Source organism: Salmo salar, chromosome ssa01, assembly GCF_905237065.1.
Source record: "Salmo salar chromosome ssa01, Ssal_v3.1, whole genome shotgun sequence".
Classification (NCBI taxonomy): domain Eukaryota; kingdom Metazoa; phylum Chordata; class Actinopteri; order Salmoniformes; family Salmonidae; genus Salmo; species Salmo salar.
The window spans coordinates 76,245,182-76,260,206 of record NC_059442.1 but is presented as its reverse complement, the minus strand read 5'-3'; the positions used below and the strand labels follow the sequence as shown (position 1 = coordinate 76,260,206).

Below are 15,025 nucleotides of genomic sequence, written 5' to 3'. Positions count from 1 at the left end.
TAACAACCTTTTCCCACCAACCTCTGGGCGATAAGGCCCTACTGTACAGCCTCACCATCTCTGACACTGAACCCATTCAGACACAACGACGGCTCTGTCTCAAAGCCGTCAGAGAGGTAGTGTAGTGCTAAGAGGAATTAGCTACCAATTGAGTTTCTATAGGCTAGTTCGTGAGGGGACAGGAATCAGGATTTCCCCTGGAATAGGCTGTGACCCAAAGTGTTTCTAACCCAGTCAGGATATGGCCACTGACTAAAGAATCTCAAGAGATCTCACAGACTGTGACAGACCATAGCCCAGTGGGACATTTTACACACTACTATTTGATCTACATTGCATTGTATGTTAACACATACGATAGCTGATAGAATATTTATATGACAAAGGACACATGATGTTTGAAGCAAAGTGGTTGACTGTAAAAGGACGTAAGGGATTGTTTCTGTCAAGCAAAGGAACACCGGCCGTCTGAATAGCCCCTATGATACCGTCTCCTATCCCCTTCCCTCCACGGTCCAAAAACTTGTCACTCCAGATCAGCGTTCGAGCAAGTTCGCCCGCGCTGCTCCATTCTGCTCCGTTCGTTTCCCTCTGTCTGCCGGTGGCGCTGAACCGCTGCAGCACGCAGCCCGGACGTTGGGGGCTGGCATACTGCGCGCGAGAGAGAGAACAGAATGAGAAAAAAGGACCGGACCAGTCGAGCTTGTTGCAAATCTGTTTCTCTTCCAAGCGGACGTGTTCGGGACAGAGAGAAGAGAGGACGAGAGTGAGCAAGATGAGGAAGGGAACACTGAGTTTCAACTCGTGAAAGCAAGGGGGAAATGAGGGGGGAATACCTGTTATATCAAGGAAAGAACTTACTTTAATATTACACCAAGCCACATCTGGAAATAGTCGTCTGCAAGGAGCAGCAGCTCGAGGTGAGTTTCTTGGATGTTAGGCTACTAAACTATCAGCAATGTATACGAGTTGTGCATACGGAATGGATGCTGTTCTGCATAAAATGTTGGTTATTTCTGAAGTAGCCTAGGCCGACAGCACATCATGGTGAGGATTGTTTCGCTGTCATGTAGCAAACTTATTTTTAAAGCGCGAGGTGCTCTTAGTCGGGTTCTTTATAGTTTTCACCTTTTTAAAGCAGTAGCCTATATTTTAAGTTTTGATTGTTTGTGGGCCTGTTTCGTGCCATTCTAGTGACACGGTTGTGTTGTGAACAGCAATGTTTTATGTTATTGACATTACATAGAGTGGAACGGACAGGCTCCAGTCCAGTCACACATCAGGAGCTGAGCTCACATGATGCAGCCATATCTGAACAGCTGTTGTAGCCAAATCATCCATACTAAAAAACATGCAAGACCCGAAGCTATTTTACCCTGTTTGAAATGTTACTGTCTCTTACAGTAAGTAATAATATCCATCACAATGGCTGCGTTTACTTAGGCGGCCCAATCCAGATCTTTTCTCACTAATAATTGGTCTTTTGCCCAATCAAACCAGTTATTTCGCCAATAACTGGGCGAAAGATCAGAGCTGGGCAGCCTGTGTAAACACAGCCATAGCCTACTCAGTTAAGTCTGTTCTATTTAGCTCAGTGGAAAGTGTCTGTCTCTAAAATGATTCAAGACTTGACTGATCTATTGATCTAGTCATTGATTGGTTGATTTGACATTTCTTCTTCTTGAGATTTGATACAGTGTCTATTCAATGTCTTAATTAATTGACAAAAGTTCAAATCAAATCAAGTTGTATTGGTCACGTACACATGGTTAGCAGATGTTAATGTTAGTGTAGCAAAATGCTTGTGCTTCTAGTTTTGACTGTGCAGTAATATCTAACAAGTAATCTAACAATTCCCCAACCACTATTCCCCAATACACAAATCTAAAGGGAAGAATAAGGATATGTACATATAAATATATGGATGAGTGGCATAGGCATGGTGCAATAGATGGTATAAGGTACAGTATATACATATTAGATGAGTAATGTAAGCTATGTTAATATTATTAAAGTGCCATTGTTTAAAGTGACTAGTGATCCATTTATTAAAGTGGCCAGTGATATGAGTCTCTATGTAGGCAGCAGCCTCTCTGAGTTAGTGATTGCTGTTTAGCAGTCTGATGGCCTTGAGATAGAAGCTGTTTTTCAGTCTCTCGGTCCCAGCTTTGATGCACCTCTACTGATCTCGCCTTCTGGATGGTAGCGGAGTCAACAGGCAGTGGCTCGGGTGGTTGTTGTCCTTGATGATATTTTTGGCCTTCCTGTGACATCGGGTGCTGTAGGTGTCCTGGAGGCCAGGTAGTTTGCCCCGGTGATGTGTTGTGCAGACTGCACCACCCTCTGCAGAGCCTTGTGGTTGAGGGCGGTGCAGTTGCTGTACCAGGCAGTGATACAGCCCGACAGGGTTTGTCAGGGTTTGTCAGGGTTTTAGGTGACAAGCCAAATTTCTTCAGCCTCCTGACGTTGAAGAGGCGCTGTTGTGCCTTCTTCACCACACTGTCTGTGTGGGTGGACCATTTCAGTTTGTCTGTGTTGTGTACGGCGAGGAACTTAAAACTTTCCACCTTCTCCACTGCTGTCCCTTCGATGTGGATAGGGGGGTGCTCCCTCTGCTGTTTCCTGAAGTCCACGATTATCTCCTTTGTTTTGTTGACGTTGAGTGAGAGGTTGTTTTCCTGACACCACACTCCGATTGCCCTCACCTCCTCCCTGTAGGCTGTCTCGTCGTTGTTGGTAATCAAGCCCACTATTGTTGTGTCGTCTGCAAACTTGATGATTGAGTTGGAGGCGTGCATGGCCACGAAGTCATGGGTGAACAGGGAGTACAGGAGGGGGCTGAGCATGCACTCTTGTGGGGCCCCAGTGTTGAGGATCAGCGAAGTAGAGATCATGTTTCCTACCTTCACCACCTGGGGGCGGCCCGTCAGAAAGTCCAGGGCCCAATTGCACAGGGAGGGGTTGAGACCCAGGGCCTCCAGCTTGATGATGAGCTTGTAGGGTACTATGGTGTTGAATGCTGAGCTATAGTCAATGAACAGCAATCTTATATAGGTATTTCTCTTGTCCAGTTATGTACAAATCTCACATATTTCTCAGCATATTTCCAGAATTCTGATGCCATTTCATCTGTCTTCTCTTAGTCTCTTAGACTGCCGTGTGTCTCTGTGGAGCAGGAATGTTGGGTAATAGTAGGGCTGTCCCTGACAATTCTTTTTTTTATTGTCAACCGAAAGTCGTCTGTTCTGTTGACCAATCGATTGGTCGAAATTCTTTAACGTGTATTTTTACATATATAGACACACCTATGTGTTTTAATAAAATAAAAGCCCTGGAAATGCATCTCCTCAACTATGCCCATGTCTCCTTTTCCCGACAGTCCATATCATATTCCCATCGCCTCCTTCTCCGCTGCTTGGTCCTATTGTGGTGGGAGATTCTGTAACGGTTGTCGTCGGGAATAGAGGACCAAAACGCAGCAGGAATGTGGATGCTCATCTTGTATTTATTTTAAATAAAGAGAACACCAAAATAACAAAACGAAGACCGCACGAACAACAAAACAGTCTTGTCATGCTCACACAGGCAAAACAAGAAACACTCTCCCACAACACCAAACCAAACAATTACCCATATATAGGACTCTCAATCAGAGGCAACGAGAAAGCACCTGCCTCCAATTGAGAGTCCAACCCCCCATCAACCTAAACATAGAAATACAACAAACCAGAAAGAACATAGAAATACAAAACATAGAACATAGACCAAAACCCGGAAATAATAAGTCAAACACCCTACTACATAAATCACCACCCCGAACCACATAAACAAAATACCCTCTTCCACGTCCTGACCAAACTACAATAACAAATAACCCTTATACTGGTCAGGACGTGACAATAAGAGCTCATCAGGTAGGCCTATTTTATGATGTTTCCACCAAATCAGAGCATGACATTTTTTCCCTTCACGCTGAGTGGTTATCAAAAGGGTGAGAGTTGGAAAGATTTTTCAAATACATTGAGGAACCATTGTGATTCTCAATGGATGTAAAAACAGACTTTGTTTGCTTGCTGTTTGAGGAGAAGAAAACATTACTTTGAGAAGCTCCACAGCTCATTAGTGGTGGTGCGTTAAGCCAATCAGAAATACTATCAGATCCTACATTTGCGCACAGGCCAGGTAGTCTATAGGCCTACTTCTATGCGCAATCCGGTGCACGTCCTTACTCAACATTGACAGTAGCACTCCAAACAAAATACAATGACTAAATTGACAAAACTCGTAAATGGAATGAAATAAACCAAAACGTGTTTCTCACAAGTGTAGCGCTCTGTAAACAAAGTGTCCACTCTGACAATGAGAACGGCAAAAGACTGGAATAATAATATTTAGAATGCATTAACAGAAATGACCATAACCAAGCAAACATTGTAGATCAGAAATGATAGGAATTACTACTACTGGTCATATATGTAGTGGGGAATAGATAGACACCAACAATCAAGGCAAACATTTCACACAATGAAGTCATAAAATAATGAATGTGCACAAATTGGCGGGAGAGAGCACATTCTGGAGAGAGTTGTGCATCTTAGCCACACTCCCCTTCTTCATGGACTGTGCCATCCACGCGGCCTCCGCAATGGATTAGTTCCAGCCTCCACAATGGATTAGTCTCAGTCTCCGCAATGGATTAGTCTCAGCCTCCACAATGGATTAGTCTCAGCCTCCGCAATGGATTAGTCTCAGCCTCCGCAATGGATTAGTCTCAGCCTCCGCAATGGATTAGTCTCAGCCTCCGCAATGGATTAGTCCCAGCCTCCGCAATGGATTAGTCTCAGCCTCCGCAATGGATTAGTCTCAGCCTCCACAATGGATTAGTCTCAGCCTCCACAATGGATTAGTCTCAGCCTCCAGCCTCCACAATGGATTAGTCTCAGCCTCCGCAATGGATTAGTCTCAGCCTCCGCAATGGATTAGTCTCAGCCTCCGCAATGGATTAGTCTCAGCCTCCGCAATGGATTAGCCTCAGCCTCCGCAATGGATTAGCCTCAGCCTCCGCAATGGATTAGCCTCAGCCGCCGCAATGGATGAGTCTCAGCCTCCGCAATGGATTAGTCTCAGCCTTCGCAATGGATTAGTCTCAGCCTCCGCAATGGATTAGTCTCAGCCTCCGCAATGGATTAGCCTCAGCCTCCGCAATGGATTAGTCTCAGCCTCCGCAATGGATTAGCCTCAGCCTCCGCAATGGATTAGTCTCAGCCTCCGCAATTGATTAGTCTCAGCCTCCGCAATGGATTAGTCTCAGCCTCCGCAATGGATTAGTCTCAGCCTCCGCAATGGATTAGTCTCAGCCTCCGCAATGGATTAGTCTCAGCCTCCGCAATGGATTAGTCTCAGCCTCCACAATGGATTAGTCTCAGCCTCCACAATGGATTAGTCTCAGCCTCCACAATGGATTAGTCTCAGCCTCCCCAATGGATTAGTCTCAGCCTCCACAATGGATTAGTCTCAGCCTCCAGCCTCCACAATGGATTAGTCTCAGCCTCCCCAATGGATTAGTCTCAGCCTCCGCAATGGATTAGTCTCAGCCTCCCCAATGGATTAGTCTCAGCCTCCGCAATGGATTAGTTTCAGCCTCCGCAATGGATTAGGCTCAGCCTCCGCAATGGATTAGTCTCAGCCTCCGCAATGGATTAGTCTCAGCCTCCGCAATGGATTAGTCTCAGCCTCCACAATGGATTAGTCTCAGCCTCCACAATGGATTAGTCTCAGCCTCCAGCCTCCACAATGGATTAGTCTCAGCCTCCCCAATGGATTAGTCTCAGCCTCCCCAATGGATTAGTCTCAGCCTCCACAATGGATTAGCTCTCTGAGATCGGCGTGAATCAGACAGGTGTCTCGTGTGCTAAAATATATTTCCTACTGCTTGACTAAAAAAAATCTTGGTTGACCAACAGCCTATTGACCAAACAATCGAACAGTCCACTAATTGCGGTCAGTCCTAGGTAATAGTGTGCTGAGCTGTGCTGTCTGTCTTTGGCTCTACACAGCTGTTTCAGTGTGGGGTTTGTCTTCCCTACCCACCCCACTGGCATCCCCTGTCTGGGAAAACACGCACGAATGCAAGCGCACATAGGCAAACACATGCAGACACACACGTGCACACGCACACGCACACACACGTAAACACACATGCAGACGGGCACAGGCACACACACACACACACACACACATGCAAACGCACACGCAAACACACACGCAGACGCGCACAGGCACACACACACACACACATGCAGAAATGCATGTGCGGACACACACACACACACACACTCATTCCCGCTAATACCCATATCGTCAGAGTCTTGGCAGGACATTCCCTGTCTGACTCTCATGCCATCCCCAGTTGTTTAAGGGTGTCTGACTGTCTGCTGAAGGAACAATCATGTCTAACACACAAATGGGAGGGAGGGAGAGAGAGAAAGAAAGAGAGAAAGAAAGGGGGAGAGAGAAAGAGAGAGGGCTGAGAAGGGAGAGTGGGCAGAGAGAAAGAAAGAGAGAGAAGGGGGCAGAGAGAAAGAACGAGCGAGAGAATGGGGTAGAGAGAAAAGGATAGAGGATATATCGATGAAAGCTGCTGGCAGAGAGAGTAAGTGAGAGAGAAGATGGAGAGTAAGAGAAAGAAAGACAGAGAATGGGGGCGTGAGAGAGGGCAGAGATAGGGTTAAGGTTGTGACACCGTAAAGAGACATCTTTGTTTTATGCTCTCAATGGCTGTTTTAATACAGTGTATGGATCAGGATCAATGTGAGCAGAATTGGAAATGCTGCTGGTCTGATTGGACCATAAATAATAGGGATGTAACGATTCAACGATACGCATCGGTCCCCAATTCAAATGTTTAAGATACAAGTCCATCGGTCGCGGACCCAATACCGATCCAAATGTAGCATGCATCCGTCAGAAAAGCAATCCAAACGTTACGAATCACCGGTTCACATTTTTGTTGTTGTTGATATTACATTATTTCTACCTTCCGAAAATACCTCTCATCTTTTGTGATAACTGATGCGTCATATCTGCTTCAGTGTCGATCTGCATGTAACTGTGTTGACATTCATTGATGTACACGTAATTTTGCAATATCAATAGCCTAGTCAAACTGCGCACTGTGCCCAGCTACACACGCTGACCAACGCGAGGAATGCAGCCTGTTCCTGGTCTTGTCTATCTGCACAGCACATTCAAATGCTATAATGGCTTGCGTGATATTAGGCTTTATTAGTTTAGTGACAACCTATGTAATTTGCTAGGTTACTGTTATTCATGTGCTGTTGAAAATGGTGTTTTACCGGAATAAAATTAAGCTACCAGAGCCATAACATAACTCAGCGACTAGTGTTGTCGGATTGGAGCTCGTCACATAAAATTACGTTTTTATCAAAATCTACTGATGTCAGCAGCCAAAGAATAGCCCGCAATTACACAGAACAATGTCGTGTGTAATTGCGGGCTATTCTTTGGGGGCTGAAAATTAGTTTTAAGGAAATCCTGGAGTTGAGTTTAATCGGCTACCTGCTGAAATGAGCATACAATAGTTTTTATTTTGATTGTTTAGATTCAACAATAGTTTGGGTAATTTTGCTTTAACAATCAGTTTATATGGTCATTTTTAGATATACAGTTGAAGTCGGAAGTTTACATACACCTTAGCCAAATACATTTAAACTCAGTTTTTCACAATTCCTAACATTTAATCCTAGTAAAAACTCCCTGTTTTAGATCAGTTAGGATCACCACTTTATTTTAAGAATGTGAAATGTCAGAATAATAGCAGAGAGAATGATTTATTTCAGCTTTTATTTCTTTCATCACATTCTCAGTGGGTCAGAAGTTTACATACACTCAATTAGTATTTGGTAGCATTGCCTTTAAATTGATTAACTTGGGTCAAACGTTTTGGGTAGCCTTCCACAAGCTTCCCACAATAAGTTGGGTGAATTTTGGCCCATTCCTCCTGACAGAGCTGGTGTAACTGAGTCAGGTTTGTAGGCCTCTTTGCTCACACACGCTTTTTCAGTTCTGCCCACAAATGTTCTATGGGATTGAGGTCAGGGCTTTGTGATGGCCACACCAATACCTTGACTTTGTTGTCCTTAAGCCATTTTTCCACAACTTTGGAAGTATGCTTGGGGCCATTGTCCATCTGGAAGACCCATTTGCGACTAAGATTTAACTTCCTGACTGATGTCTTGAGATGTTGCTTCAATATATCAACATACATTTTCTACCTCATGATGCCATATATTTTGTGAAGTGCAGCAGTTCCTCCTGCAGCAAAGCACCCCCACAACATGATGCTGCCACCCCCGTGCTTCACGGTTGGGATGGTGTTCTTCAGCTTGCAAGCCTCCCCCATTTTCCTCCAAACATAACGATGGTCATTATGGACAGACAGTTCTATTTTTGTTTCATCAGACCAGAGGACATTTCTCCAAAAAGTACGATCTTTGTCCCCATGTGCAGTTGCAAACCGTAGTCTGGCTTTTTTATGGTGGTTTTGGAGCAGTGGCTTCTTCCTTGCTGAGTGGCCTTTCAGGTTATGTCGATATAGGACTTGTTTTTCTATGGATATAGATACTTTTGTACCTGTTTCCTCCAGCAGCTTCACAAGGTCATTTGCTATTGTTCTGGGATTGATTTGCACTTTTCGCACCAAAGTACGTTCATCTCTAGGAGACAGAACACGTCTCCTTCATGAGCGGAATGACGGCTGCGTGGTCCCATGGTGTTTATACTTGCGTACTATTGTTTGTACAGATGAACGTGGTACCTTCAGGAGTTTGGAAATTGCTCCCAAGGATGATTTCTTTTGATTTTCCCATGACGTCAAGCAAAGAGGCACTGAGTTTGAAGGTAGGCCTTGAAATACATCCACAGGTACACCTCCAATTGACTCAAATGATGTCAATTAGCCTATCAGAAGCTTCTGAAGCCATGACCACATTTTATGGAATTTTCCAAGCTGTTTAAAGGCACAGTCAACTTAGTGTATGTAAACTTCTGACCCACTGGAATTGTCACACAGTGAATTATAAGTGAAATAATCTGTCTGTAAACAATTGTTGGAAAAATTACTTGTGTCATGCACAAAGTAGATGTCCTAACCGACTTGCCAAAACGATAGTTTGTTAACAAGACATTTTTGGAGTGCTTGAAAAACGAGTTTTAATGACTCCAACGTAAGTGTATGTAAACTTCAACTGTACATGGTAAAGTTGAGAATTTCATAACGAGGACAGAAACCACTTTGCAAGGTGCACTAAGTGGCCAAAGGGAGAGGAGAAGAGAAGATTATTCCGTAAACACTTCCAAACAATTTTCAGATGTGGTGAAATCCAAAGCTGTGCTATATATTCATTGGCTCTGTCATAGCTTATTTGTAAATTATAAATATTGATACATTACTAGCTCAAAAACTTAATTTGCTAAACTGACAAATTCATTAGTGGGTAATGGTGATTTCAGAACCAAATTGGGGGAGGGGGGGGGCAAAATACATAGGCTACATTGCCCCCCACCTAATGTGATAGTGGTAGTGGGGTGTTAGATGCCTAGTCTCCCATATGGCTCAGCTCAGGTGCCTACATAGTACATACACCATGGAAATACATAATTTACACACACACACACACACACACACACACACACACACACACACACACACACACACACACACACACACACACACACACACACACACACACACACACACACACACACACACACACACACACAGAGAAGTCAGCTCAGACAGATTCAGCTCACAGAGGCCCAGCACATGAGCTCCATCAGCAGCACATTTTTTTACTTAGAATGGAAAATGAATGTGTTTATGCAACAAATGTCACATTGATTCGTTCTATAATTACACCGAATCATTTCAAACTTAATTTCATTTCAAACTTAACCATATCGTTCCTGTATCGTATCAGAGCCCATGTATCTAGATATGTATCAAATCATCTTTAAAGGGAAAGATGCACATCCCTAATAAATAATCCTTACCCCAAGAGATATGAGATAAAAAATGGGATCTCTCTCTCTCTCACTTTCTCCTCTCTCTCTCCTCTCTCTTTCTCCTCTCTCTCTCTCTCTCTCTCTCTCCTCTCTCTTTCTCCTCTCTCTCTCTCTCCTCTCTTCTCCTCTCTCTCTCCTCTCTTTCTCCTCTCTTTCTCCTCTCTCTCTCTCTCCTCTCTCCTCTCTCTCTCTCTCTCCTCTCTTTCTCCTCTCTTTCTCCTCTCTCTCTCCTCTCTTTCTCCTCTCTCTCTTTCTCTCGTTCTCTCTTTCTCCTCTCTCTCTTTCTCTCGTTCTCTCTCTCTCTCTTTCTCTCTATCCCTCTTTTCCTTAATCCCCCTCTCTCAGGTAATCTTCACGTGTTTGTGTGAGTGAGTGTGTGTGTGTGTGTGTGTGTGTGTGTGTGTGTGTGTGTGTGTGTGTGTGTGTGTGTGTGTGTGTGTGTGTGTGTGTGTGTGTGTGTCATAGGGTGTGTGTGTACATGTATGTTTGTGAGCCCTAATGACATTATTTCACCGAACCATAACATTACAGCTCAGCCATAACCTTACTGAGAGAGACCCTAAATCACATAGCCCTGTCTGCAAAGCAGAGGGAGAGACGAGAGGAGGGATGGATGAAGAGGGTGGAGTGGGGAGAGCGACGAGGGAGGGAGAGGAGAGGAGAGGAGAGGGATGAGGAGGAAGAGAAAGAGGGTGAAGTGGAGAAACAGAGTAGGGGAGGAAAGGACGGAGCACTATAAGGGCTGCGGGAAAAGTGGCCTGGGCATGTGGTGTTAGCCAAGCTAGCGGAGTGGGTAAAGAGGAGAGGATGTGGGGAGGTGGAGAGGATGAGGGGAGGGGAGGGGAGGGGGAGATAGCTAGGTGTTGGACCCAAGAGGGAGGGCATGGCCATAGGCAAAGTCACGGTCTATGGACCACAGAATACCCTAGGGGTCCCCGGAGGTGCTGCAGGGATGCATGTTTTTAGTTATTTTTGTAGAAGAATATGTGTTTTCTGTTTTCTGACTCTGGGAAAGTAATTAAATGGCTTCATTGCCAAAATCTCAGGCTATCTTTTTAATATCAGGCTCCCGAGTGGTGCAGTGGTCTAAGGCATCTCAGTGTATGAGATGTCACTGCAGTCCCTGGTTCAAATCCAGCCTGCATCACATCTGGCTGTGATTGGGAGTCCCGTGGGGGTTTTATTCGGTGTCTCTTGATTTCCATGTGCTATGATCTCTTACATAGATTCTGAACCTTTATAATGGCAGATTGTCATAATTATGTTATTATGTTATTGACTAAGTGACTATGGCTTTCCAGGTCTCCAAACAGTGCTATTTGTGGGTTAATTTTAGAACAATGTTAGGACTTTTTAGACACTCTTGAACCACTCCAGATAGCGCTTCTTAGCAGATTCGTCTGAGAGTCTAAAACATCTGAACTCGTTTACAAATGCTTTGTTCTACGACTGTCAAAAACTTTTTGTGTGTGTGTGTGTGTGTGTGTGTGTGTGTGTGTGTGTGTGTGTGTGTGTGTGTGTGTGTGTGTGTGTGTGTGTGTGTGTGTGTGTGTGTGTGTGTGTGTGTGTGTGTAAATCTGACTGACAGCTTGTCTCCTCTCCCACTCTGTGCTGAGGTTGTGCCCTTTGAGAACATTCTGACAGCACCCTACAGACTGACTGACAGGGACACACACACACATACACACACACACACAAACATACACACACACACACACACACACACACACACACACATCTCTACCCCCTGTTAGGAGCAGTAATTGTTGGGTACCTGACTAGAGACATGACCTCTGTTTTTTCTCTGTTATTCGGAAGGTAAACACTACTGTAGCTCTGGAGATTTTGACCATGTTCTGTTATAATATCCACCCTGCACAGCCAGAAGAGGACTGGCCACCCCTCATAGCCTGGTTCCTCTCTAGGTTTCTTCCTAGGTTTTTGGCCTTTCTAGGGAGTTTTTCCTAGGGAGTTTTTCCTAGCCACCGTGCTTCTTTCACATGCTTTGCTTGCTGTTTGGGGTTTTAGGCTGGGTTTCTGTACAGCACTTTGAGAATATCAGCTGATGTAATAAGGGCTATATAAAAATAAATTTGATTTGATTTGATTTTGATTTGATTTGGAGATGAATGAAGGGAGTCAAAGACAAGTTCACTAAATATCCCGGATGTATCCCGGTACTCTTCCTTTTCTTGTGTCCTTCCCTTCATCTATACTGAGATAGAGTAGTTTAAGATGAAGAAGATTGCCTTGCAGAATATAGTAGCAGAGTGTCTTAATGTCAGTGGGTTGAAACTCAATCAATAGCACAGATGGTGCTGTAAATGCATTTGTAAGAGGACCTAGAATCAATGCTGTGTGTAATGGCCAGAAGAATAGGCTTGTACACAGTATCATGGAATTAAGCAGATCACATTAGGCTCCTGAGTGCTGACATTTGCCAACAACTCCATATAGCTATCAATCAATATAATTTCATTTCTATAACATTATAAGAATATTACAAATATTTGTTTCTTCATAAAGTGCTGAACTGTAACCCAGGCCTACACACCAAAGAGCAAGCCTAAAGCAACAGTGGAAAGGACCAACTCCTTGACTGGGTAGGATGAAACCTTGAGAGGAACCAGACTGCATGGGTAGGATGAAACCTTGAGAGGAACCAGACTGCATGGGTAGGATGAAACCTTGAGAGGAACCAGACTGCATGGGTAGGATGAAACCTTGAGAGGAACCAGACTGCATGGGTAAGAAGAAACCTTGAGAGGAACCAGACTGCATGGGTAGGATGAAACCTTGAGAGGAACCAGACTGCATGGGTAAGAAGAAACCTTGAGAGGAACCAGACTGCATGGGTAAGAAGAAACCTTGAGAGGAACCAGACTGCATGGGTAGGAAGAAACCTTGAGAGGAACCAGACTGCATGGGTAAGAAGAAACCTTGAGAGGAACCAGACTGCATGGGTAGGGAGAAACCTTGAGAGGAACCAGACTGCATGGGTAAGAAGAAACCTTGAGAGGAACCAGACTGCATGGGTAGGGAGAAACCTTGAGAGGAACCAGACTGCATGGGTAAGAAGAAACCTTGAGAGGAACCAGACTACATGGGTAAGAAGAAACCTTGAGAGGAACCAGACTGCATGGGTAAGAAGAAACCTTGAGAGGAACCAGACTGCATGGGTAAGAAGAAACCTTGAGAGGAACCAGACTGCATGGGTAGGAATAAATCTTGAGAGGAACCAGACTACATGGGTAGGAATACATCTTGAGAGGAACCAGACTGCATGGGTAGGAAGAAACCTTGAGAGGAACCAGACTGCATGGGTAGGAATACATCTTGAGAGGAACCAGACTGCATGGGTAGGAAGAAACCTTGAGAGGAACCAGACTGCATGGGTAAGAAGAAACCTTGAGAGGAACCAGACTGCATGGGTAGGAATACATCTTGAGAGGAACCAGACTGCATGGGTAGGAATAAATCTTGAGAGGAACCAGACTGCATGGGTAGGAAGAAACCTTGAGAGGAACCAGACTGCATGGGTAGGAATAAATCTTGAGAGGAACCAGACTACATGGGTAGGAATACATCTTGAGAGGAACCAGACTACATGGGTAGGGAGAAACCTTGAGAGGAACCAGACTGCATGGGTAGGAATAAATCTTGAGAGGAACCAGACTACATGGGTAGGAATACATCTTGAGAGGAACCAGACTGCATGGGTAGGAATACATCTTGAGAGGAACCAGACTGCATGGGTAGGGAGAAACCTTGAGAGGAACAAGACTACATAGGTGGGTGGAAACCTTGAGAGGAACCAGACTACATAGGTAGGAGGAAACCTTGAGAGGAACCAGACTACATGGGTAGGAAGAAACCTTGAGAGGATCCAGACTACATGGGTAGGAAGAAACCTTGAGAGGAACCAGACTACATGGGTAGGAGGAAACCTTGAGAGGATCCAGACTACATAGGTAGGAAGAAACCTTGAGAGGAACCAGACTACATGGGTAGGAGGAAACCTTGAGAGGAACCAGACTGCAGAGAGGAACCAGCCACTCCCCACTCCAGCCATTTTCCCAGAGGGACTAAAGTGGCCTAATATGTCACTGAGTGTCACTTGACTTGTGTCAGGGGCCTGAAGTATGAGGATCAGGATTAAGTTAGCGCTGAAACACACACAGACACATTTTAAAATCTTGATTTGAATCCACAAATCACATTACAGTCAAGAAGGATTCAAACATTTCAAAGGACACAGATATCTGGACACATATGGAAACAGATAGCACTGTCTTCTCCACACAGCAAGGCTGCCCATGACCGCTGACACAGAGCAGTACCTCACTAGCTGCTTTGCCTTTGTCTTATGCATGCCTACATTCTGAAGGCCATGTACTGTCAGCCTACTGTATAGTGAGCATTTCTCATTTGCCAAGATAATCCATCCACCTGACAGGTGTGGCATATCAAGAAGCTTATTAAACGGCATGATCATTACACAGGTGCACCTTGTGCTTGGGACAATAAAAGGCCACTCTAAAATGTGCGGTTTTGTAACACAACACAATGCCACAGACGTCTCATGTTTTGAAGGAGTGTACAATTGGCATGCTGACTGCAGGAATGTCCACCAGAGCTGTTGCCAGATAATTGAATCTTCATTTCTCTACCATAAGCTGCCTCCAATGTCATTTTAGAGAATTTGACAGTACGTCCAACCGCCCTCAGAACCGCAGACCAGGTTTAACCACGCCAGCCCAGGACCTCCACATCCCGCTTCTTCATCTGCAGGATCGTCTGAGGGGTTGCTGCGGAGTCTTTCTGTTTGTAATGAAGCCCTATTGGTATTTCAGGAACTTGTCAGCAAAGGTCTGCTCCATGTAAGAGTCAAAAGAGCAACCCACTTCCAAAATGAGCCACTCCTTCTGGCCTCCCCCCACAA

At 44.7% G+C, this 15,025-nt stretch overlaps 1 protein-coding gene across 1 annotated transcript in view; it reads left to right on the top strand.

Annotated features, from left to right (window-relative positions):
* The first annotated feature begins 572 nt into the window (after positions 1–572).
* LOC106613059 (leucine zipper putative tumor suppressor 2 homolog) overlaps positions 573–15,025 on the top strand; it is a 101,674-nt gene continuing 87,221 nt past the window's right edge. Inside the window, exon 1 of the mRNA XM_014214942.2 lies at positions 573–920. The gene's annotated coding sequence lies outside the window, so the exon portion shown is untranslated. The remainder of the gene's footprint in view (positions 921–15,025) is intronic.